The sequence below is a fragment of the Schistocerca serialis genome, chromosome 4, assembly GCF_023864345.2.
Source record: "Schistocerca serialis cubense isolate TAMUIC-IGC-003099 chromosome 4, iqSchSeri2.2, whole genome shotgun sequence".
Taxonomy (NCBI): Eukaryota; Metazoa; Arthropoda; class Insecta; order Orthoptera; family Acrididae; genus Schistocerca; species Schistocerca serialis.
Genome location: NC_064641.1, coordinates 358,420,792 through 358,447,213, shown reverse-complemented (window position 1 = coordinate 358,447,213; position 26,422 = coordinate 358,420,792).

Below are 26,422 nucleotides of genomic sequence, written 5' to 3'. Positions count from 1 at the left end.
CCACTCACATATCTGTGAACTTACTTCATATGCTCGTATTTTCGTTAAGAGACTGCAGTGGGGCACCTTCTCAAATGCTTTCCTGGAAATCCAGAAATATGCTATCTGCTGTTGCCCTCCATCCACCGTTTGCAACATATCATGTGAGAAAGGGTAAGCTGAGTTTCGCTCGAACGATGCGCTCTAAATCCACGCTTATTCGTGGACATAAGCTTCTCAGTGTCAAGGTAGTTTATTATTGAGAATATGTTCACGGATTCTGGAGCAAACCGAAGTTAGGGATATTGGTCTGTAATTTTGCGGGCTTCGTTCTTTTATCCCTCTTATAAACTGGAGTCACCTGCTCTTTTCTCCAGTCGCTTGGGACTTGGTGCTGGGTGAGAGATTCAAGATAAATGCGTGCCAAGTAAGTGCCCAAGGCCGTAGAGTGCTCTTTATAAAACCAATTGAGATTCCATCCGGACCTTGTGATTTATTTGCTTTCATATCTTTTAGTTGTTTCTCTATGCTAGGGGTGCTGATTACTATAACGTCCATACGGGAGTCTGTTCGATGGTCAAATGACGGTATGTTTGTACGACTCTCCTATGTGAACTGTCACACCAGACTGGTCAACAAGAAACTGGTTAGAGATTTTATAGGGCCAGAATTTTATCGGGTTCTCTGCCAGATCATTTACTAAGGTGTGGCGCTGGTAGTTGTTGTATGCTTTGCGCATATATCTTTTCACCGACGCACAAATCTCTACTCCTAACTCTCCATGCTACGATTTACAATCTGCTTAAACTTTGCCCATAATTCCTCTACGTCCATCCTATTGGAATTAAGTGATGTCAATATGCTATTTTAGTGAGATGCTAAGAACTGCCTATCTTCTCTGTCTAGCACAAACACTCTCCTGGCCTTCTTGACTGCTTTATTAATTATCGTAACCATAGTTGCTACAATGACATTATGATCGCTAATCCCTCTTTCTATACTGACGATAAGGTCCAGCCTATTTGTAACTATAAGTTTCAGATATTTCCACTAGGTGTTGACTGCTAAGCCGTACTTAGGGTAATAGACCGTACCACAGAAAATCATGTGGTAGTGTTATGTAGAGGAAATTACAGCTCCCAAACGCATCGGGGAAAATACTGACCAGAGGCGCCAGGGTGGCGACGGTAGCGTAAAGCGAAAACACTACATCCTGTGAAAACTAGAGTGATATAATTGCAGACATGAAGCGAGAGTAAGAGAGGAATAAAGGGAGAAAGTCTTCGGAAGCGGTACCTACATGTCGTGAAGAGCCTATAGACATGATTTAGCGACAGATACGTCCCTCCCTCCACTCAGCCTCCGAAGAATAGTGTACAATTGGAGGCAATGAGATAGTGAGGGCTCTTCAAGAACACGCCATGTCAGGGACTGGCGGAAGCGAAAGGGAAATCTGAAAAACTCTCAGAAGCAGGACGCTCCGAGAAGTGTATTGCAGTGAGAGTAGGAAACTGGTAGTAAGAGTAGTATCAGTAGGGACAGCCAAAGAGCTCCTAACACGGCTACAAACAGACCACAACACTTCATAGTCTCGTTGGAGTCCAGGCAGCGAGTACACACAAAAACGTAACTCGCACCAATTGAAGAAGGAGACTGGGACAGTCATCAATATATTTTGCATGAAAAGGAAACAGCAACTCGGCAGGGCACCTGAAAGGACATCGATAACACGAAGGACATGAATATTATATCCTAGCTTGACTTACATATCTGGTACTTTTAACTTGACTCGTTTCCGCATTGACTGAAAGTCAAGCATGTGGTTATTACGGGAAATGGATAATAAGAAACATAATTAGTCAGGAGAATTGAATAGATTTCATCCCTTTTGTATCTGATCCTTCTAACCGGTAGACGCAGTCCTAACCGTCCGACACTGGTGTATTTTTGAGTACGATTACGTTTGCAGTGGTTCGGCCTGCGACATGGCAATGACATGTTAAGATGAAATATAGAAAAACATTGGCTGACAAAACCATTCTAGAGTCATCATGAATGAAAGATTATAAGTAAAAGCCTGAATGAATGAATAATGAAAAGCTGGGTATTGTCACCGTGGTCTGTTGCGCAACAGACGCACTCAACTCTCTACACATAGAAGGTGAACCCATAAGCTGGGATTACTAAAACGCCAAGGTCACCATCGGATCACAATTCTGAAATAACTAATTGAAATTCAAGTTAATTAGATTTTTATTACTGTAAGCACGCCCGGTTTACAATTGTCTTGGAGATTCGAACGTAAAAATGCTATTCTAATCACTCAAGATGCACAATTTAACTACTATGCTAATCACTTAACATAGCTACTCCACTGAATGGCTATCAAAAATCGTAAATTTCATCCTACTCTAATCCCTTCCTTTAAAATTAACTATACCACCAATTTATAGTTGACTGGAAGACACAACGCCAAACGTGTTCAGAAATGTATGTGCAACACCTCAAGAATACTGCACATTACTCAAACCTGACATCGTCTTGCCGAGATCCAACGTCCCCAGACAGGCTCGCTCAACTTGTGGTTGCATTAGTCAGTCAGGATCCGGCACCTCCCACCACCTTACTCGAATGTTAGTATAATTTTTACATCAACTGTATACCGAAAATAGTACAAAAATCTCCCCAGAAGACATGCTGGAACATAGCCCATCTTGCCCTGTTTGTAATGAAGGTAACTACTGCAAGGGGGTGAGCGCTTGCATAAACGACCACAAAAGGGAGCGGTGCTTTTCACCAGGCAGGCCTTAACCAATCAAAATGTGTTCAAATGTGTGTGAAATCTTATGGGACTTAACTGCTAAGGTCATCAGTCCCTAAGCTTACACACTACTTAACCTAAATTATCCTAAGGACAAACACACACACCCATGCCCGAGGGAGGACTCGAATCTCCGCCGGGATTAACCAATCACCAGTGGACATTGATATCAACTTACAATTCGAGTGAAGTAAGAAACGAGGCGTAAGGGCTCGACGAAGGTTTTGTAGCATAGAGAGCATACACAATTCGAACGCCGGCTTCCGATATGTCCATTTGTATTCGGCGATTAACGCCGCATTTCGGCGGAATGGGGGATGCAGCTCTTACTCCCGTTTCAACGGGAGCTTGGCGCCGTTCTGGCTGTGGTACTTGGTCCCATCTGTCTCCTGTTTGAGGCTAGATTTCACCTGGCCACATAAGCCGCAGTGGCGAGTGTTCCTCCCACTATATGCATGGCCATTTCTCTTCACTAAAGGGATTGCTACATTAAAATGTTATTTACCTGTCCATACTCATGTCCGAAAATAGTCTTACCTAATACTTTAAGCTGAGGAAAAGCCTAACTTATCTGCTATATGTACAAAGCAGAGTATATGTATGTGAATATGTATGGTGTCTCCTGCCAAACCCCTGGACCAAATTCGCCAAATTTGACACAGGAACTCAACAGGAGCAGATACCGACAGAAACCTGCTTTTTACCAAACCCAGGCATTAGGCTAGCCTGCATGACATAAACAAAGTGTTGCAATAGTATCGAGATGATTTCTCGACATGCCGGTAGATCAACAGCAAATAAATGATTGTAAAGCCCCTGATGTGTAGGCTGCTCTGCATGACACACTTCGAGTAAAAGCGGAATCGGCCTGCTTTACGGAACTGTATTCTAGAGCACCTGTTGTCAAGGAAGCCGGCACGGTAACTCGGCTTGTTCGATTAGAGGGTTAGCTGCCCTCTGTAATAAAAAAAAGAACTGAGTGAATGGATCAACAATGAACTTCAACGGGTGTCAGGGGACGTCCGCCCCGAACAAATCGAAGGAACAATAAAGAACAAAATGACATTAAAAAAAGGGAAAAAAGGGGGTAGCGTCTTTGAGTAGTAATCAAAACGTACTCGGTCCTGCGTTCGAAATCTGCTACCGCTTACATTTTGATTAATAATCAGCGCTGGTGGCCGAAGACATCCGGCATAAGAAATCAACCTCATTCTGCCAACGACCTTGTCAAACAGAGCGGAGGAGTGGACAGAGGTTCAGGGCACTGTCTTGTCCGTGGGGCGGGAAATTGCCCCTAAAGGTGGAAGAATCAGCAACGATCAACGGCATGAGGATGCAGAACGCAATGGGTACCACTGCATTAAAGACACGTAACGTGAATCCACAGGACATGTCACGTGTAATTGAGAAAGTGCCATGATGATCTCTTAATTGGCAATAGATTCCGTAATAGTCCCCCATTCGGATCGCCGCGAGGGGACTGCCAAGGAGGAGATGACCATGAGAAAAAGACTGAATAATCAACGAAAGGATAAATTTCTGAGAGTCGGGGAGTGGAATGTCAAAATCTTGAATATTGTAGGAAAGCTATAAAATCTGAAAATGTAAATGTAAAGAGTCAATGTAGATATAGTAGGGTCCAATGAAGTGAACTGGAAAGAAGACAAGGATTTCTGGCAGATGAGTATATGGTGATATCAACAGCAGCGGAAAATGGTATGGCTCAAATGGCTCTAAGTACTATTGGACTTAACATCTGAGGTCATCAGTCCCCTAGACTTAGAACTACTTAAACCTAACTAACCTAAGGACATCACACAAATTCATGCCCGAGGCAGGATTCGAACCTGCGACCGTAGCAGCAGCGCGGTTCCGGACTGAAGCGACTAGAACCGCTCAGCCACATAGGCCGGCATAAAATGGTATAACGGGAGTAGGATTTGTTATGAATAGACAGGTAGCGCAAACGGTGTGTTATGGTGAACAATTCAGTGATAGGGTTATTCGTATCAGAATCTATAGCAAACCAACACCGACAACGATAGTTCAGGTATACATGCCGACGTCACAAGCTGAAGATGAAGAGGTAGAGAAAGTATACGATGATACTGAAAGTGTAATACAATACGCAAAGGGAAATGCAAACCTAATATTGATGGGGCACTGTAATGCAGTTGTAGGGGAAGGAGCAGAAGAAAAGGTTACAGGAAAATATGCGCTTGGGACAAGAAATGAGAGAGGGTAAAGACTAATTGAATTCTGTAATGAATTTCAGCTAGTACAAGGGAATACTCTGTTCAAGAATCACAAGAGGAGGCAGTATACATGGAAAAGACTGGGTGATATGCGAAGATTTCATCATGGCCAGAGAGAGATTCCGAAATTAGATTCTGAATTGTAAGGCGTACCCAGAAGGAGATGTAGACTCAATTCACAATGTAGTAGTGATGAAGAATAGGCTGAAGTTTAATAGATCAGTAAGGAAGAATCAATACGCAAAGAAGTGGGATAAGGAAGTACTGAGGAATGATGAGATACGCTTGAAGTTCTCTAAGGCTACAGATACAGCAATAAGGAATAGCTCAGCGAGCAGTTCAGTTGAAGAAGAATGGACATATCTAAAAAGGGCAATCACAAAAGTTGGAAAGAAAAACATAGATGCAAAGAAGGTGACTGCTAAGAAACCATGCGTAACAGAAGAAATATTCCAGTTAACCGATGAAAGAAAGAAGTAAAAAAATGTTGAGGGAAGTTCAGGAATACAGAAATACAAGTCACTGAGGAACGAAATAAATAAGAAGTGCAGGGAGGCTAACATGAAATGGTTGCATGAAAAATGTGAAGAAATCGAAAAAGAAATGACTGTCGGAAGAATTGACTCAGCTTATAGAAAAGTCAAAACAACCTTCGATGAAATTAAAAGCAAGGGTGGTAGCATAAAGAGTGGAAAGGGATTCCCCTGTGAAATGCATCTGAGAGGGCGGATAGGTGGAAAGAGTACTTTGAAGCCCTCTATGAGGAGAAAGATTTGTCTAACGTGAAGGAAGAAGAAACAGGGGTCGATTTAGAAGAGATAGGGGATCTAGTATTAGAATCAGAATGTAAAAGAGCTTTGGAGGACTTACGATCAAATAAGGTAGAAGGGGTAGATAACATTCCATCAGAATTTCTAAAATCAGTGGAGGAAGTGGCAACAAAACGACTGTTCACGTTCGTGTGTAGACCCTATGAGCTTGGAGATCTACCATCATCCACACAATTCCGATGACTCCAAGAGCTGACAAGTGCGAGAATTATCGCACAGTCAGCTTAACAGCTCATGCATTCAAGTTGCTAACAAGGATTATACACAGAATGAGGAAAAAGAAAATTGAGGACGTGCTAAATTATGATCACTTTGGCTTTAGAAACGGTAAAGACACCCGACAGCAATTCTGACGTTGCGGTTGATAGTGGAAGCAAGATTAAAGAAAAATCAAGATACGTTCATAGAAATTGTCGATCTGGAAAAAGCGTTCGACAATGTAAAATAGCGCAAGATGTTCGAAAATCTGAGAAAAATAGGGGTAAGGTACAGGGGGAGACAGGTAATATACAATATGTACAATAACCAATAGGGAATAATAAGAGAGCGCACGGATTAAAAAGGCCGTGAGTAAGTCAGGGATGTAGTCTTTCCCCCCTACTGTTCAAGCTGTACATCGAAGAAGTAATGATGGAAATAAAAGAAAGGTTCAGGAGTGGAAATAAAATTCTGGGTGAAAGGAAATCAATGATACGATTCGTTGAGGAGATTGCTATCCTGAGTGAAAGTGAAGAAGAATTACATGCTGAATGGAATGAACAATCTAATGAGTACAGAATATGGATTGAGAGTGAATCGAAGGAAGACGAAAGTAATGAGAAGTAGTAGAAATGAGAACAGCGAGAACCTTAACACCATTATTGGTTGTCACAAAGTTGATGAAGTTAAGGAATTCTGCTACCTAGGCAGCAAAATAACCAATGACGGATGGAGCAAAGGCAGACTAGCACTGGCAAAAAGGGCATACCTGGCCAAGAGAAGTCTGCTAGCATCAAAGATAGGCCTTAATTTGAAGTAGAAATTTCTGAGAATGTACTTCTGGAGCACAATATTGTATGGTAGAGAAACACGGACCGTGGGAAAACCGGAACAGAAGAGAATCGAAGCATTTGAGATGTGCTGCTACAGGTGAATGTTGAAAATTATGTCGACTCATAAGGTAAGAACGAGTTGGTTCAAATGGCTCTGAGCACTATGGGACTTAACATCTATGGTCATCAGTCCCCTAGAACTTAGAACTACTTAAACCTAACTAACCTAAGGACATCACACAACACCCAGTCATCACGAGGCAGAGAAAATCGCTGACCCCGCCGGGAATCGAACCCGGGAACCCGGGCGTGGGAAGCGAGAACGCTACCGCACGACCAACGAGTTGGTTCTGTCCAGAATCGGAGAGGAAAGGAATACGTGGAAAACACTGACAAGGAGAAGGGAGAGGATGCTAGGACATCCGTTAAGACACGTGGGAATGACTTCCATGGTACTAAAGAGAGCAGTATAGGGCAAAAATTGTAAAAGAAGACAGATATTGGAATACATCCAGCAAATAATTGAGGACGCAGGTTGCAATTGCTGTTCTGAGATGAAGAGGTTGGCACAGGAGAGGAATTCGTGGTGGGGCGCATCAAACCAGTCGGAAGACTGATGAACCCAAAAAGAAAAAACTGCAAGGGCTACACATGTCGATGTGCATGGCAGGGAAAAGGATTAGCTGCATAGAGGAGGGAATTTACAATGTGGGAGAAAGATGAAATTGACGGAGAAAGGGTACGAATGGGAGAAGCATGAGCTAGAGGCAGGTGGAAGGTGTAGAGGTATTGTGGGCGGGTTGAAAAGGAAAAGGGAGAAGCAGAGATGGAAAAAGAGAGGGGGATGATGATGATGATCATCATCATCATCATGATCATGATCATGATCATGATGACGATGATGTTGATTTTTGGTTTGTGGGGCACCCAGCAACGCGGTTATCTGCGCCATTTCCGAAATGATAACGAAATGAAGGTAATGGCAAACCACCTCCACTAGGACCTTGCCTAGTAAGGCGGCGCGGTTCTCCCGCGTCGCTCCCTTACGCTCTGTAAAGGAGTATGTGATTCATCATCATCATCAACGAAATGATGAGGACAACATAAACATTCAGTCCCTCGGCATAGAAAATCCCCGACACCTGCGAATCGAACCCGGGACCCTGTGATACAGAGGTAGCAACGGTAACCACTAGACCGCAAACTACAGATGGAGGGGGAGCAGGATGTGGTCAGAGAGAAATGTGTTGGGGGAAATGGACAAAGAGAGGGGAGGAGGAGATAAAGAGATAGATTGGAGAGGTGAGAGAAATAAAGTTAGGAAGATGAGCTGTACAGACAGAGAGAGGAAGTGGTGAACACAGAGAGTGGGGAGGAGGTGTGTATTCCATGTGTATGTCAAATGTCAAATGCATATGCGGGCAAAGGCATGGGGAAAAAGGCTAGTTCTGTGACAATTCGTAAAACATGTGACTGGAATTTTATAATCTATTGATAGAACTAACATACGTTATTATTAATAGTTCATCTGATGCTGCAAAGTAAAAACATGTAGAGTTGCGTGGGAAGTGACTCTGATTGGTGTACAAAAGTTATTCATTTGAATGGTGACAATAACTACTGGCTCATACGTGGTTAGATCAGATGAACAAAGTTTATGTAATACTAGCTGTTGCCCGTGCTTTTCTTGCATATCAGTAGTTTTGTTATGATGAATGATGATGAATAAATAAGCTACTGTATGTTCAATAACATGCACCCTCAGCTGCCTTCACGAGTCTGCGTGTTCGAGTAAGCATATTTCGTGACATGTAACTCGCTCTCCCCCATCCCAAGCTGTACCAACGCACTGTGTGTCGGCATTTACAGGGTCGCTGCAGAGCACTGTGTACAGAGGGGTTTGGGCAATAGTGGGCATCCGTGTATCGTGCTACTCAAGTAGCTACACGTTATACAACGTGTACTTTATGCAACAAATAGTGTGGAAGTATGGATTAGACACATAACAAATTATAAAGGGTGTATCATAACTAATGGCGTAAACGCATACAGTTGAAAGTACACGATTTTTTTTGGTCATCAGTCTATTAACTGGTTTGATGCGGCCCGCCACGAATTCCTTTCCTGTGCTAACCTCTTCATCTCAGAGTAGCACTTGCAACCTACGTCCTCAATTATTTGCTTGACGTATTCCAATCTCTGTCTTCCTCTACAGTCTTTGCCCTCTACAGCTCCCTCTAGTACCATGGAAGTCATTCCCACATGTCTTAGCAGATGTCCTATCACCTGTCCCTTCTCCTTATCAGTGTTTTCCACATATTCCTTTCCTCTCCGATTCTGCGTAGAACCTCCTCATTCCTTACCTTATCAGTCCACCTAATTTTCAACATTCGTCTATAGCACCACATCTCAAATGCTTCTCTTCTGTTCCGGTTTTCCCACAGTCCATGTTTCACTACCATACAATGCTGTACTCCAGACGTACATCCTCAGAAATTTCTTCCTCAAATGAAGGCCGTATTTGATATTAGTAGACTTCTCTTGGCCAGAAATGCCTTTTTTGCCATAGCGAGTCTGCTTTTGATGTCCTCCTTGCTCCGTCCGCCATTGGTTATTTTACTGCCTAGGTAGCAGAATTCCTTCACTTCATTGACTTCGTGACCATCAATCCTGATGTTAAGTTTCTCGCTGTTCTCATTTCTACTACTTCTCATTACCTTCGTCTTTCTCCGATTTACTCTCAAACAATACTCTGTACTCATTAAACTGTTCATTCCGTTCAGCAGATCATTTAATTCTTCTTCACTTTCACTCAGGATAGCAATGTCATCAGCGAATCGTATCATTGATATCCTTTCACCTTGTATTTTAATTCCACTCCTGAACCTTCCTTTTATTTCTATCATTGCTTCCTCGATGTACAGATTGAAGAGTAGGGGCGAAAGGCTACAGCCTTGTCTTACACCCTTCTTAATACGAGCACTTCGTTCTTGATCGTCCACTCTTATTATTCCCTCTTGGTTGTTGTACATATTGTATATGACCCGCCTCTACCTATAGCTTACCCCTACTTTTTTCAGAATCTCGAACAGCTTGCACCATTTTATACTTTCGAACGTTTTCCCAGGTCGACAAATCCTATGAAAGTGTCTTGATTTTTCTTTAGCCTTGCTTCCATTATTAGCTGTAGCGTCAGAATTGCCTCTCTCGTCCCTTTACTTTTCCTAAAGCCAAACTGATCGTCACCTAGCGCATTCTCAATTTTCTTTTCCATTCTTCGGTATATTATTCTTGTAAGCAGCTTCGATGCATGAGCTGTTAAGCTGATTGTGCGATAATTCTCGAACTTGTCAGCTCTTGCCGTCTTCGGAATTGTGTGGATGATGCTTTTCCGAAAGTCAGATGGTATATCGCCAGACTCATATATTCTACACACCAACGTGAATAGTCGTTTTGTTGCCACTTCCCCCAATGATTTTAGAAATTCTGATGGAATGTTATCTATCCCTTCTGCCTTATTTGACCGTAAGTCCTCCAAAGCTCTTTTAAATTCCGATTCTAATACTGGATCCCCTATGTCTTCTAAATCGACTCCTTTTTCTTCTGCTATCACATCGGAACAAATCTTCACCCTCATAGAGGCTTTCAATGTATTCTTTCCACCTATCTGCTCTCTCCTCTGCATTTAACAGTGGAATTCCCGTTGCACTCTTAATGTTACCACCGTTGCTTTTAATGTCACCAAAGGTTGTTTTGACTTTCCTGTATGCTGAGTCTGTCCTTCCGACAATCATATCTTTTTCGATGTCTTCACATTTTTCCTGCAGCCATTTCGTCTTAGCTTCCCTGCACTTCCTATGTATTTCATTCCTCAGCGACAAGTATTTCTGTATTCCTGATTTTCCCGGAACATGTTTGTACTTCCTCGTTTCATCAATCAACTGAAGTATTTCTTCTGTTACCCATGGTTTCTTCGCAGCTACCTTCTTTGTACCTATGTTTTTCTTCCCAACTTCTGTGATGGCCCTTTTTAGAGATGTCCATTTCTCTTCAACTGTACTGCCTACTGCGCTATTCCTTATTGCTGTATCTATAGCGTTAGAGAACTTCAAACGTATCTCGTCATTCCTTAGTACTTACGTATCCCACTTCTTAGCGTATTGATTCTTCCTGACTAATGTCTTGAACTTGAGCCTACTCTTCATCACTACTATATTGCGATCTGAGTCTATATCTGCTCCTGGGTACGCCTTACAATCCAGTATCTGATTTCGGAATCTCTGTCTGACCATGATGTTGTTGTTGTTGTTGTGGTCTTCAGTCCTGAGACTGGTTTGATGCAGCTCTCCATGCTACTCTATCCTGTGCAAGCTTCTTCATCTCACAGTACCTACTGCAAACTACATCCTTATGAAACTGCTTAGTGTATTTATCTCATGGTCGCCCTCTACGATTTTTACCCTCCACGCTGCCCTCCAATACTAAATTGGTGATCCCTTGATGCCTCAGAACATGTCCTTCCAACCGATCCCGTCTTCAAGTTGTGCCACAAACTTCTCTTCTCCCCAATCCTATTCAATACTTCCTCATTAGTTATGTGATCTACCCATCTAATCTTCAGCATTCTTCTGTAGCACCACATTTCGAAAGTTTCTATTCTCTTTCTGTCCAAACTATTTGTCGTCCATGTTTCACTTCCATACATGGCTACACTCCATACAAATACTTTCAGAAATGACTTCCTGACACTTAAATCTATACTCGATGTTAACAAATTTCTGTTCTTCAGAAACGCTTTCCTTGCCATTGCCAGTCTACATTTTATATCCTCTCTACTTCGACCATCGTCAGTTATTTTGCTCCCCAAATAGCAAAACTCCTTTACTACTTTAAGTGTCTCTTTTCCTAATCTAATTCCCCCAGCATCACCCGACTTAATTCGACTACATTCCATTATCCTCGTTTTGCTTTTGTTGATGTTCATCTTATATCCTCCTTTCAAGACACTGTCCATTCCATTCAACTGCTCTTCCAAGTCCTTTGCCGTCTCTGACAGAATTACAATGTCATCGGCGAACCTCAAAGTTTTTATTTCTTCTCCATGGATTTTAATACCTACTCCAAATTTTTCTTTTGTTTCCTTTACTGCTTGCTCAATATACAGATTGAACAACATCGGGGAGAGGCTACAACCCTGTCTTACTCCGTTCCCAACCACTGCTTCCCTTTCATGTCCCTCGACTCTTATAACAGCCATCTGGTTTCTGTACAAATTGTAAATAGCCTTTCGCTCCCTGTATTTTACCCCTGCCACCTTCAGAATTTGAAAGAGAGTATTCCAGTCAACATTGTCAAAAGCTTTCTCTAAGTCTACAAATGCTAGAAATGTAAGTTTGCCTTTCCTTAATCTTTCTTCTAAGATAAGTCGTAAGGTCAGTATTGCCTCACGTGTTCCAGTGTTTCTACGGAATCCAAACTGATCTTCCCCGAGGTTGGCTTCTACTAGTTTTTCCATTCGCCTGTAAAGAATTCATGTTAGTATTTTGCAGCTGTGACTTATTAAACTGATAGTTCGATAATTTTCACATCTGTCAACACCTGCTTTCTTTGGGATTGGAATTATTATATTCTTCTTGAAGTCTGAGGGTATTTCACCTGTTTCATACATCTTGCTCACCAGATGGTAGAGTTTTGTCAGGACTGGCTCTCCTAAGGCCGTCAGTAGTTCCAATGGAATGTTGTCTACTCCCGGGGCCTTGTTTCGACTCAGGTCTTTCAGTGCTCTGTCAAACTCTTCACGCAGTATCGTATCTCCCATTTCATCTTCATCTACATCCTCTTCCACTTCCATAATATTGTCCTCAAGTACATCGCCCTTGTATAGACCCTCTATATACTCCTTCCACCTTTCTGCTTTCCCTTCTTTGCTTAGAACTGGGTTTCCATCTGAGCTCTTGATATTCATACAAGTCGTTCTCTTATCTCCAAAGGTCTCTTTAATTTACCTGTAGGCAGTATCTATCTTACCCCTAGTGAGATAAGCCTCTACATCCTTACATTTGTCCTCTAGCCATTCCTGCTTAACCATTTTGCACTTCCTATCGATCTCATTTTTGAGACGTTTGTATTCCTTTTTGCCTGCTTCATTTACTGCATTTTTATATTTTCTCCTTTCATCAATTAAATTCAATATTTCTTCTCTTCCCCCATTCCTGTCAATTGTTCCCTTATGCTCTCCCTGAAACTCTGTTCAACCTCTGGTTCTTTCAGTTTATCCAGGTCCCATCTCCTTAATGATGTAATCTAATTGAAATCGTCCCGTATCTCCCGGCCTTTTCCAAGTATACCTCCTCCTCTTGTGATTCTTGAACAGGGTATTCGCTATTACTAGCTGAAACTTGTTACAGAACTCAATTAGTCTTTCTCCTCTTTCATTCCTTGTCCTGTAACCTTTTCTTCTACTCCTTCCCCTACAACTGCATTCCAGTCGCCCATGACTATTAGATTTTCGTCCCCCTTTACATACTGCATTACCCTTTCAATATCGTCATACACTTTCTCTATCTGTTGATCTTCAGCTTGCGACGTCGGCATGTATACCTGAACTATCGTTGTCGGTGTTGGTCTGCTGTCGATTCTGATTAGAACAACCCGGTCACTGAACTGTTCACAGTAACACACCCTCTGCCCTACCTTCCTATTCATAACGAATCCTACATCTGTTGTACTATTTTCTGCTGCTGCTGATATTACCCGATACTCATCTGACCAGAAATCCTTGTCTTCCTTCCACTTCACTTCACTGACCCCTACGATATCTAGGGCACTCAGCCCGGAACCGCGCGACTGCTACAGTCGTAGGTTCGAATCCTGCCTCGGGCATGGATGTGTGTGATGTCCTTAGGTTAGTTAGGTTTAAGTAGTTCTAAGTTCTAGGGGACTGATGACCACAGATGTTAAGTCCCATAGTGCTTAGAGCTATTTTTTACTATATCTAGATTGAGTCTTTGCATTTCCCGTTCGCAGAATGAGGCTGACTTCTTATGCTGGAAGTCTTCGGCCGCCAATGCTGATTATTTATCAAAATTTAGGCAGTGGCGGGGATCGAACCCGGGACCGAAGACGTTTTGATTATGAATCAAAGACGCTACCCCTAGACCACGATACTAGAAGCAAAAAAGTCTCAGTAAACATAGGGTCGAAAATGCATACCTTGAGAGCTACGAGCAATTTTTCATCATCGATACAGCGAAATAAATCTCTTCTACTGCAAGCTCTTTGCTTTCCCTCTTTTGGGAAGTGGGAGTACGGACCAAAACAAGAAAAAAAACATGTGCTCTAAAATGCATACCTTAAAAGTTATGAGCATTTGTTCATTAGAAGAGTTAAATTTCAAAGTAGCGAAGATGAAAAAGTGCTCATAGCTCTTAACGTATGCATTTTAGAGCACATGTTTACTGGACATGGTTTTCTTGTTGTGGTCCATACTGCTAGTTCCCAAAATATGGAAAGCAAGGAGCTTGCAGTAGAAGAGATTTGCTTCACAGTATCGACGATGAAAAATTGCTCGTAGCTTTTAAGGTATGTACTTTCGACACTACGTTTACTGAGACTTTTTTTGCTTCTAGTATCGTGTACTTTGAACTGTATGCGTTTACACCATTAATTATGATACACTCTGTATAAAGATTGTGTTAATTACTTTGAATCGTATCACATAGCATATGACAACTAATAAAAGCATTTTAGAAACTCAAAGTGTACATAGCTCTTTTAAAGAGTAAATATTTTCCCTAATCAACGTACCATTCTTCAAGTCAGTAATTATTTTGTACTACATTCTTCCTAAAGTAGCTTATATTCATCCCCACTATTCCAGCTATCTCCATAAAACATTTCATCGACGTCGGTTCATCAGGTCAATCATGAAAATGTACAGACAGTGCTCCTTGTCGCATTTATAATACTAGCATTGATAAAACTTTTAATTACGATATCTCATTTTCATTGATCCGATTTTGGTTAAATAAAGCCTAAATGTGCCCCAAGCTATGCTCAAGACACCTGTGAAAATTTGTCTAGCAAATTTTGGAGAAGTGTTTTCAAGCAGAAAAACAGACAGAGACATTAGTTTCACAGTTTCGTTATGAGTATAGATTAAGGAGTCATGTCTCAAAGCTGCGCTAGTAAATACGGCTATCTCACTATCTTGCTGTGTGTATTCTCAGTGTTGTGGCAGATCATCATGGAAGGCCTTATGACTGCGATAAGTGGTTAATCTTCATAGTAGCAGAGGATATGATTCTGAATTATGCTTGGCAGTATCAAAAAACGTGAGGAAGAACATAGAGTTTAACGTCCTGTCAGTGTAGCGGTCATTAGTGGTAAAGGACATGCTTGGCTTAAGAAAGGGTGGGGAAGAAAATCGGCCCTGAGCTTTTCAAAGGAAGCATCCTGGAGCGATTTAGGGAAATGACGGAAAACCAAAATGAGGAAGGCTGAATGGGAATTTGAACCGTCGTTCTCCTAAATGCAAATCCAGTGTACTAACTAAGTTAGTCAGGCAGCAGCAGCCGGCCGAGACAGAAGCAGCAACATGGTTACTGTTGTGACTTTTACGAGTTCCTAACCAGGAGCGAATTGTATAATTTCATCTGTGAGTTCCTAAACAGGGTGTGCCTTGATAACTTATTTTCCTGAGTCTCTGAGAGTTAATTTAATATCTAATAGACACAGTTCTCGAGTTTCCGTTTGCGTTGGAAAGTAAACCGATTTTGTGACACATCATAAGTTTCTAATCAGGGGCATATTATTTAGTCTCACCTGAGTGCTGTCCGCCCCGATAGCTGAGTGGTCAGCGTGATGGATTGCAGTCCTACGGACCCGGGTTCGATTCTCAGATGGGTCGGAGATTTTCTCCGCTCAGGGACTGGGTGTTGTGTTGTCTTCATCATCATTTCATCCCCATCCGTAGCGCAAGTCGCCCAATATGGCGTCGAATGTAATAAGACCTGCATCAAGTCGGTCAGACCTGCCCCACAAAGGACCTCCCGGCCAAAGACGCCAAACGCTCATTTACCTGAGTGCTTCGGTAGTTCGGTTTTTGAATCTGTGTGTATTAATATAATTTATTAGACACAACTGTTGCGTTTTCTTCAGGGTCTACAGTCGAGTTTCGCAGCACGTGTCGATAGTCCATTTGTATGAGTAGTGTAGTTTTTCACGGTCTTTAGTATGGATAGGGAATGTGACAGTTGTGTGCAGATGCGAATCGAGTTGGTGACACTTCGCTCTCAGCGCCAGGCTGTGATGGCTTCGGTTACACATCTTGAAGCTGCAGTAGATGGGTTTGGGGACAGACCATGGGGACCCATCGGACGTCCAGCACGTCCGAGTCCTCTGACCTGTCCTTACCGGTGGCGAGACCAGTTGCTGCTCGCACTGACGTTGACCCTCACCTGTGGTCGAGTGGCAGGTCGTCTAGGAGCGTGGCAGGCGGCGAAAGATTTCCCAGGGGCCGCACGTAAGGCCTCCTCCATTAGTCCGTGCTGTCTGTGGCTGACATTGTCGCTCAGCCAGCTATAGTCACCTGTCCTGTTTACGAGGAAATCTCTCAGTCTGCAAGATCGCACGAATCACAGAAAGTGGGATTATTGGTAGTTGGGAGCTCCAATGTTAGGCGCGTTATGGGGCTCCTTAGGGACATGGCTGCCAAGAATGGGCAATGTGCACTCTGTCTGCATACTGAGTGAAGTCATTCCAGACGTGGAACTGGTCGTTCTGGAGGACACGAATAATACAGAGTGCAGCCAACAGCAAGTAGTCTTTTACGTCGGTACCAATGATGGATGTCGCTTTGGATCGGAAGAGATTCTCTCTGGTTCGAGCGGATAACAGAAGCGGTAAAGGCTGCCAGTCTTGCTTGCGAGATGAAACCAGAGCTCATCATTTGCAGCATAGTCGACAGGACCTCTGTGACATAGCCGAGTGGAGGGTCTGAATCAGAGGCTCAGACAGTTCTGCTACAGTGTAGGCTGCAGATTCGTCGACTTATGCCATAGGCTGGTTGGGTTTCCGGTTCCGCTGAACAGACCTTGAGTCCACTACACACAGTAGGCGGCTACACGAGTAGCAGGGGCTGTGTGGCGTGCACTGGGCGGTTTTTTAGGTTAGAGGGCCTCGGGGAAACACAAAAAGGGCTTCAGTCTCAAAGGGTGCAGGCCGAACACAGGAACAACACAGATACAAGAACCATCGGTATAACAGCTGTAAATTGTCGTAGCTGTGTTGGGAAAGTACCAGAGCTCCGAGTGCTAATACAAAGCACTGATGCTCAAATCGTTACAGGTACGGAAAGCTGGCTAAAGCCGGAGGTAAGTTCCACCGAAATTTTTACGAAGAACCTAATGGTGATCCGAAAGGATAGGCTAAACACAGTTGGCGGTGGGTTGTTCGTTGCTGTTAGAAGTAGTTTATCTTGTCACGAAGCTGAAGTAGGACAGTTCCTGTGAGTTAGTATGGGCAGAGGTTATTCTTGGCAACAGGAATAAAATGTAATTGGATCCTTTTACTGACCTCCAAATCCAGATGATACAATTGCTGAAAGGTTCATAGAAAACTTGAGTTTGATTTCAAACACATTCCCGCCTCATACAATTATGGTTGGTAGTGACTTTAATTTACCCTAAATATGTTGGCGAAAATAAATGTTTAATTCCGGAAGTACGAATAAATCATCATCCGAAATTGTGCTAAAGGCATTCTCTGAAAATTATTTCGAGCAGTTAGTTCATGAGCCCACACGAATACTAAACGGATGTGAAAACACACTTAACCTCTTAGCAATAAATAATCCTGAGCTACTAACAAGCATCAAAATGGATACATGGATTAGTCAACACAGGGTTGTCGTAGCGTGACTGAATATTGTAACCCCGAAATCCTTAAAAAAAAATTAACGGAAAGTATACCTATTCAAAAAAGCAGCCAAAACTTCTCTTGACGATTTCCTGAGAGACAATCTCCACTCCTACCAAATTAACAATGTAAGTGCAGACCAGGTGTGGCTTGAATTCAAAGAAATAGTATCGGCAGCAATTTAGAGATTTATACCAAACAAATTAACGAACTACGGAGCTGATCCTCCTTGGTACACGAAACGGGTCAGAACACTGTTGTACAATCAACGGAAACAACATGCCAAATTTAAACAGACGCAAAATCTCCAAGATTGGCGATCTTTTACAGAAGCTCGGAATTTAGCGCGGACTTCAATGTGAGATGCTTATAATGATTTACACAACGAAACTTTGTCTCGAAGCCTGGCAGAAAATACAAAGAAATTCTTGCCACGTGAAGTCTGCTAGTAGCAAGACACAATCAATGCATTCTCTGCGCGATAGCAATGGAGATACTATCGAAGACAGTGCTCCCAAAGCAGAGTTACTGAACACAGCCTTCCGAAATCCCTTGACCAAAGAACACGAAGTAAATATTCCAGAATTCGGATCAAGAACAACTACCAACATGAGTAACGTAGAAATAGATATCCTAACCGTAGTGAAGCGACATAAATCACTTAACCAAAGCAAGTCTCCGGTCCAGACTGTATACTAGTTAGGTTCCTTACAGAGTATGCTGATACAATATCTCCATACTTAACAATCATATACAACCGTTCACTCGACGAAAGATCCGCGCACAAAGACTGGGAAGTTGCACAGATCACACCAATATTCAAGAAAGGTTGTAGTAGTAATCCACTCAATTACAGGCCCATATCATTAAAGTCGATATGCAGCACGATTTTGGAACATATGTTGTGTTCAAAAATTATGAATTACCTTGAAGGAAACGGCCTATTGACACACAGTCAACACGGATTTAGAAAACAACATTCTTGTGAAATGCAACTAGCTCTTTACACACACGAAGTGTTGAGTGCTATTGACAAGGGACTTCAAATTTATGTCGTATTTCTAGATTTCCAGAAGGCTTTTGACACTGTACCACACAAGGGGCTTGTGGTGAAATTGTGGCTTATGGAGTATCATCTCATTTATTTGACTGGATTCATGATTTCGTGTCAGAGAGGTCACAGTTCGTAGTATTTGACGGAAAGTAATCGAGTAAAACAGAAGTCATTTCTGACGTTCCTCAACGCAGTGTTGTAGGCCCTTTGCCGTTCGTTATCTATATAAACTATTTAGGATGCGATATGAGCAGCCGTTGAAGTTCTTTGCAGATGATGCTGTCGTTTATCGACTAGTAAAGTCATCAGAAGATCAAAACAAATTGCAAAACGATTCAGAAAACATATCTGTATGGTGCGAAAATTGGCAATTGACCCCAAATAACGAAAATTGTGAGGTCATCCACATGTTTACTAAAAGGAATATGTTAAACATCGGTTGTACCATAAATCAGTCAAATCTAAAGGCCTTAAATTCAACTAAATACCTAGGAATTACGATTGCGAACAACTTAAATAGCAAAGAACACTCAGAAAATGTTGTGGAGAAGGCAAACTATAGACTGCGTTTTATTGGCAGGACACTTAGAAAATGTAACAGATCTACTAAAGAGACTGCCCACACAAAGCTTGTCAGTCCTTTTTTAGAATACTGCTGCGCGGTGTGGCAACCTTACCAAACAGGATTGACGGAGTACATCGAGAAAGTTCAAAGAAGGGCAGCACGCTTGGTAATATCACTGAAATGATACAGGATTTGGCGTTGCAGCAGAATCTTCTCACGAAATTTCAATCACCAATTTTCTCCTCCGAATGCGAAAATATTTTGGTGACGCCGACCCACATAGGGAGAAACGATCATCATAACAAAATAAGAGAAATCAGAGCTCGCACGGAAAGATATAGGTGTTCGTTTTTCCCACGCACTGTACGAGATTGGAATAATAGAGAATTATTGTGAAGATGTTTCGATGAACCCTCTGCCAGACACTTAAAAGCGATTTGCAGAGTACCCTTGTAAGTCTAGATGTAGAACCACTGCCGGCCGGGGTGGCCGAGCGGTTCTAGCGCTACAGTCTGGAACCGCGCGACCGCTTCGGTCGCAGGTTCCAATCCTGCCTCGGGCATGGATGTGTGTGATGTCCGGTTTAAGTAGTTCTAAGTTCTAGGGGACTGATGACCTCAGCAGTTAAGTCCCATAGTGCTCAGAGCCATTTGAACCATTTTTTGTAGAACCACTGCGCCACTGCACCACCTCCCGCGGTTTCGTATACCAGTAAATATCTTGGCACTTTTTCTATAAAGTCCCGCATGCCAACGGATTCTGCACAGTTATCATAGAAGGAATGTGTTAGTGATGGTCCGTAAAATTATGTACCACTGGCGTGGATAGTTCATAGAGTCCGTTGGGAAGAAGACAATTCGGAATTAGTGGCTTCCATGAAAACTCTTTCAATTCTGGTGTAGTGTACACCTGTCTTTGATTGGAATATGTTAGTGATGTATTAACTGGAGGACACGGCGCGTAAACAATTGAATCTGTTCTTGATAGACACATTTCGGCCAGTCATCCCCTTCGATGCACCATCATTTTATTCGAAGTTTTTGTGCATGTACCACCTACGGGAGCATGTCAGAACTATGGAGTTAAGGTAAGGTAGCGAGTTTGAAGACTAAAGCTTTGCAGATGTGGGCCGGCTGGCAGGAATGTACAAGTGGCTCTGATCCAGCGTAGGCTTGGCGTGCGCCTAGAACCAGCCAGCCGCACTGTGGTGACTTTTTGCTTTTTGTTGTGACGTTTTGCATGGTGTGCTTTTCACCTGACTTGCAGACATCGATGCATTATTCAGAGATATGTAAGTTACAAAGTGACTCATAGCGTTGCAAAAGAAAGGACCATGTGTGTAAGTTTGGTAGCACTCTGCACGTAACATAAATTGTTAAAGAGGCACTGTGGACGGAAGAGCCAGGTGGTTGTTAGTCCTTTCAAAGTCAGACAGAGCGTCTTGCGACCGTCTGCCGACCTATGGCTGAAGGCCAATTATCGGAGACGATAGCACATGTAGTAGGAAGCCAGCTTGGACGGAGCGGAAGCTTGCCCTGGTAAATCTATTAACGGCCTGGGAGATCCATAGGAGGTGTTGCACTCAAGGCTGCGGGCCATGAGACTGGCCTGACGATAAGAGCACATCCCTCCACAGCGCACCCAGTCCACAGTGGCTGGCAACACATTGGGGCTCGTCGCTTGGGCAATTCCACGACAGTCAAGTGAAAAAGCATTTCTGCACCTGCCAAGAAAGCTTGTAAAATTAAAGGACTAAACAGCCAAGAGCAGGGAACAAGGAAAGTAATATTGATAGAATAAAAGTTGAGATCACAAGTTTTCATCCCTGATATTTAATCCACTTGTATTCAGGATGATGAAAAAACTGCTAAAGAATCACCTAATGTGATGGTGATGGTCAAAATGGAACCAGTTGAACTCGGGGTGATCTATTCAGCATCTAGTCGTACTGATGACACTCGCAGCATGACAGAATCAATAGCAGATAGACTGTCTCTAAATGCCAAAACATTGGGAAAAATGTTTTGATATTGTCTTTAATATAGGCATTCAATGATTTCAAATCTGCACTGAAAAAAAAGAAACTGACATTTTTGGTGTAAAAATAAAAAAATGGAATAGGTAACATAGACTCGAATACAGAAACAGAGATGAATACAGTTAGGATACTGGTGTTCATTATGTACGAAAATATCTTTCGGCTGAAACCTCTAACTTGAAATCAGAAGTGTAACAGGCCATTGGAAGCCAGTTTGTCCAATAACGAGTACAACTAGATAAGCACATTCTCCCAGATTGAAAGTTATTACTGGTAATGTTGACTCAAAACTGAATGCAGTGAGTAAATTTTGTGAAACACACGCACAAGAATCCAAGCTAAAACTCAGGAAAAAGTTGTAAGTCAATGAAAACGCCTGTCACATCATCACAGAGCACAGGGAGGAAAAATAAGCCACACAAAAGAAAGCAGCATGTAATGAATTATGGAGCATAAGTGATAATATTATATGATTACAGGAGTAGCATACTACTTTGAACCACCACGTAATAAGATAAACTCTTTGCCTGACTCTGATTATGAAGAAAGCGAATCGTTAAAAAAAATGTACAGCTGATGAAAGAACACATTGTCAGCGGGAAATTGATTAGACGTGACCAATAGATTCAACAGGTGGTACAGCATTTGCCAGTTGTTTCAGCAGAAGTTGCCTTTATTAGAGTTTATTTCGTTCTGCAAGGAACTTTGTGCCCACAACTGTTTGCACAAGAGTCTATAAAAGTGTTTCCGGTATCTTGGTCAGTTCACGAACAGACCTCTTTTATAGTGGGCATCTACAAAGGGATGTAGATCTGTCGATAAGCAGAATTTCGAATACATGCATCAATAATAAAGAGTTCCGAGACAAATTTGAGAATGAATGTTCAGCAGGAATTATTATTTGATGTTTGACTGGAAAAAGCTATCAGTCAGACTTCGTCAAAATTAAAGGTTTTTATGAATATTTGTGGAAGCATATTAAATAAATGACGCAGGAATGGGCACCAGTACATCGACAACGTTGCCTCTCTCCACCCTCTGAAAGTTAATTGCAGCATCAATTAGTAATCACAAAAATTAAATTCACATTCTTGGAATGGGCAGAACGATTGCATAGACATGCCGGAGGTAGTGACAACACGCAACCTCAGCAGAAATGCAGGCATCCTACGTATCTGACATGCAGCAGAGGCAGGCAGTCGCACTCAGGTGGCAAACAACGTAATGGTCCAAGATTTTTAACTAAAAATATTTCCAGGAGCGAATGTAGACTGTTGACTGAAACTTATTAGTTATGATATACAGATTCAGGATGAAGAAATTCTAGAACAATAGTTCTTGAATAATACTCGAGATATTATATGAAACGAGGGTCTTTAAAAAATAACCAGTGAAGGAGCAGAAGACAATACAGATGTCTAAAAGTGAGACTGTCAGAAACTGAAAAATGACAAAGAAGGAATGGCAACACTGTAGAACCAGTGAAGGAAGATGCCGAGTATAGGAAAGTTAAAGAAACATCTGGAAACAAGAGATGCAGTCGTATGAATATAAAGTGCTCCAATGCTACTGATGTAGTAAGGAAGGAAGGACTATACCAAAGAACCGTCAATAAGGGAAGAGGAAGTGTATGAAACTGAGATGAGGGATACAATACTACAAGAAGAATTTGATATAATACGGAAAAACTTAAGCAGAAACATAGCACATGAAACTGACTACACTTCCTTAGAATTTTTAAAACTCTTCCTACAAATATTCCTGACAAAATTGTTCCATCAGCTATGAATGATATATGAGACAGGCGTTACGTCCTCAGACTTCAAGAATGATGTAATCATTCCTATTCCAAAGGAAGCATGTACTGACAAGTGAATCACCACGTCATTAGTTTAATGAGTGGTGTCAGCAAAAAATAAACACTGATTTCCTACAGAAAAATGAAACGACTGTTTAAAGGTGACTTGAATAAGAACAATTTGGATTCCGGTGAAATGTATGAAAACGTGAGGCAATACTGATCTTACAAGACAGACTGAAGAAAGACAAACGTAAATAATAATTGCAAATTTATAATAAGCTTCTCACAGTCCCGACTGGAACACACTGTTTGAAATTCTGATGTTATCGGGGAAAAAATACACAGCTTATACAAATGACAGTTATAAGAGTTGAAGCGCATGAAAGGGAGCCAACAATTAAAAACGGTATGCAGGAAAGGAAACAAGGAGAAGTTCGTTAAAGGCGAAGAAAAAATAGACCTCAAAGTTTGCAACTGATAAGGTAACTTTGTGAGGGACAGAAAAAGACTAGGAAGATCAGTTGATTGTAAAGAACAGCGTCTTGACGGGAGTAAAACTAGAGAAATAGAGTTTAGTCGAATTAAGTCAGGTGATGCTGAGGAAGTCAGATTAGTAAATGAAGCGCTAAAAGTAGTAACTGAGTCTCTCTATTTTGGTAGCAAAATAGCTGACGATGGCCGAATTAGAGATCGTATAAAATGTACGCTGCCAATAGCAAGAAAATCTTTGTTGGAAAAGATAAATTCATAAACACTCAATATATGTTAGAATGCTATGATGTATTTTCTGAAAGTGGAGTATACCCTTATATGGACGTTAAATGCGCACAATAAACATTTCAGATAAGAGTTGAAGCTTTTAAAACATGGTGTTAAACAATAATGCTGAAGATTAGACTTGTCGATTTAAAAGTTAATGAAGTGCTGAAGAATACAGTCGAGAGAAAAGATCTTCATAGCACAGCTTGAGTTATTTCATAGACTACACCCTTAGGCAGCAAGGAAATGTGGTAATGGAGGGAAGTTATCAAATGGTTCAAATGGCTCTGAGCACTATGGGACTTAACTTCTGAGGTCATCAGTCCCCTAGAACTTAGAACTACTTAAACCTAACTAACCTAAGGACATCACACACATCCATGCCCGAGGCAGGATTCGAACCTGCGACCGTAGCGGTCGCGCGGTTCCAGACTGTAGCGTCTAGAACCGCTCGGCCACTGCGGCCGGCGAGGGAAGTATCAGTGATAAAAATTGTAGAGGGAGACCAAAGCTTGACTACAGTAAGTAGGTTGACGAGGAGGTAGCTTGCAGTAGCTATGCAGAGAGGAAGATATTTGCGTTGGACAGACTGTCTGAGAGACGTTTCCTCCAATATTACACAGTGAACAAAATTGGTTGTTATATACTGCTATAATTAGATGTTATAATTAAACTTTCGGTGTTTGAGCCGTGCAGAAGGAAGACCATAACAAACCAGTCTCCGTGCAGAAGACCATAACAATTACAAGAGACTGATATATTGAACGACGAAATATGTGCTATCGAAAGCACTGGGCCAGGCTTCTTAGATAGTAGAAATATTTCGTTTTTTCTAGCTGACCAAGTTGGAAGAATTCGATCTGGTGGATCTGATACAGCATTACAGAATAGTAGACGATGGACGTTATTCTTAATGTTCCGGACGAACCGTAAAATTAGATTTTTTGTGGATGTCATAGGCTTCCAAAATTGATTTTGTTGTGAGCTGCAAAGAAAAACAACGTACACTGGACTTAAAAAAATTCTTTGCTCAATCAAGGCTCTAACAGCTGAAATGCTCGTATTATCCTCCTTTCATAATGGAGCATATTGCGTTTATTCTTCTCCGCCTTAATCAAAACGAAAATAACTGACGCAGACGCCTCTATAGTAGCTGTAGATATACGAAATAAATTCACATCATCAACGGGGATGAGTAACATTAAATTAAGAAACTGTACTATTTATCTCACCACAGAACTAGGCGACATTAAACTGTCTGAGAGACGTTTCCTCCAATATTACACAGTGAACAAAATTGGTTGTTATATACTGCTATAATTAGATGTTATAATTAAACTTTCGGTGTTTGAGCCAGTGTAGATGGAAAACTAATTACCGAACGCGTACCCAACTTTATAGTAATGATGTTCAGACTGTGCGCTGCAGGATTTGCCTTTAGGCGCAGGTACTGGTATGACGACGTAGGGTTGAAATATAAGCATCATACTGCATTATAGTTGCAGACAGTCAACAACGACCTGGACGAGATGAGCAGGACTTCATTCGTAAAGCTGTTTTACCAAAACCGCAATAGCGCTGTTACTGTTTTATCAAAACCGCAATAGCGCTGTTACTGCTAGCGAGTATCGACGCATTAAAGGGATATGGAGAGGCCCTCTGCCCGCACCGGGCTTGAAGAACGTGATTCAAAAGTACGAATTAACTGGCCTCTGGGAGAGGCCGACAGCCAGTTACAGCGAAATTGTTGAAAAAGTTAATCTTGTCATGGCTGAGAACGTGTGCGAACTTCAAGCAGTGCACGAGGTCTGTCACGACAACTGAGCACTCCATGGTCCACCGTTCGAAAAGTGTTGCGCCAACTGTGGAATGGTATGTCCAGTGCTGTTCTACGCTGGCGTGGATGCAGATGGTCGCTACGTTCACAGCTTTTGTAACCTGGAACGTAAACATTGTACGCAGTTTACAAATGTGGAAATTAAAATATGTTTCTTTCAGTGGCGTATTCGTTATTTCTCTTCCGTCTGTCCTTACAAATGTTTCCGCAAAGTTTCATTGTCTTATGATCACTTATTTCTTATGGGCTCTGTCTCAAGTAGCGAAAGCTTAATTATAACCTCACTGTATGAGCGGGGGTTGTAAAACACACGGTATCATTCGATCAATTCCAAAGACATCAACTTTAAACTGGGAGTATTTTAATCGACGCCGTGAAGCAAGCAGAAAACTAGCACCGGTACATATTCGTCAAACTAGAAAACTGGAACTTGTAAAAGGACGTAAACATGAACACATGCATAAAGCATTCCGGCAGAGGCTCCAAAAGGAGGAACAAACTCAGGGGGTTCAACGACCGCCGCGGCCGGCCATCC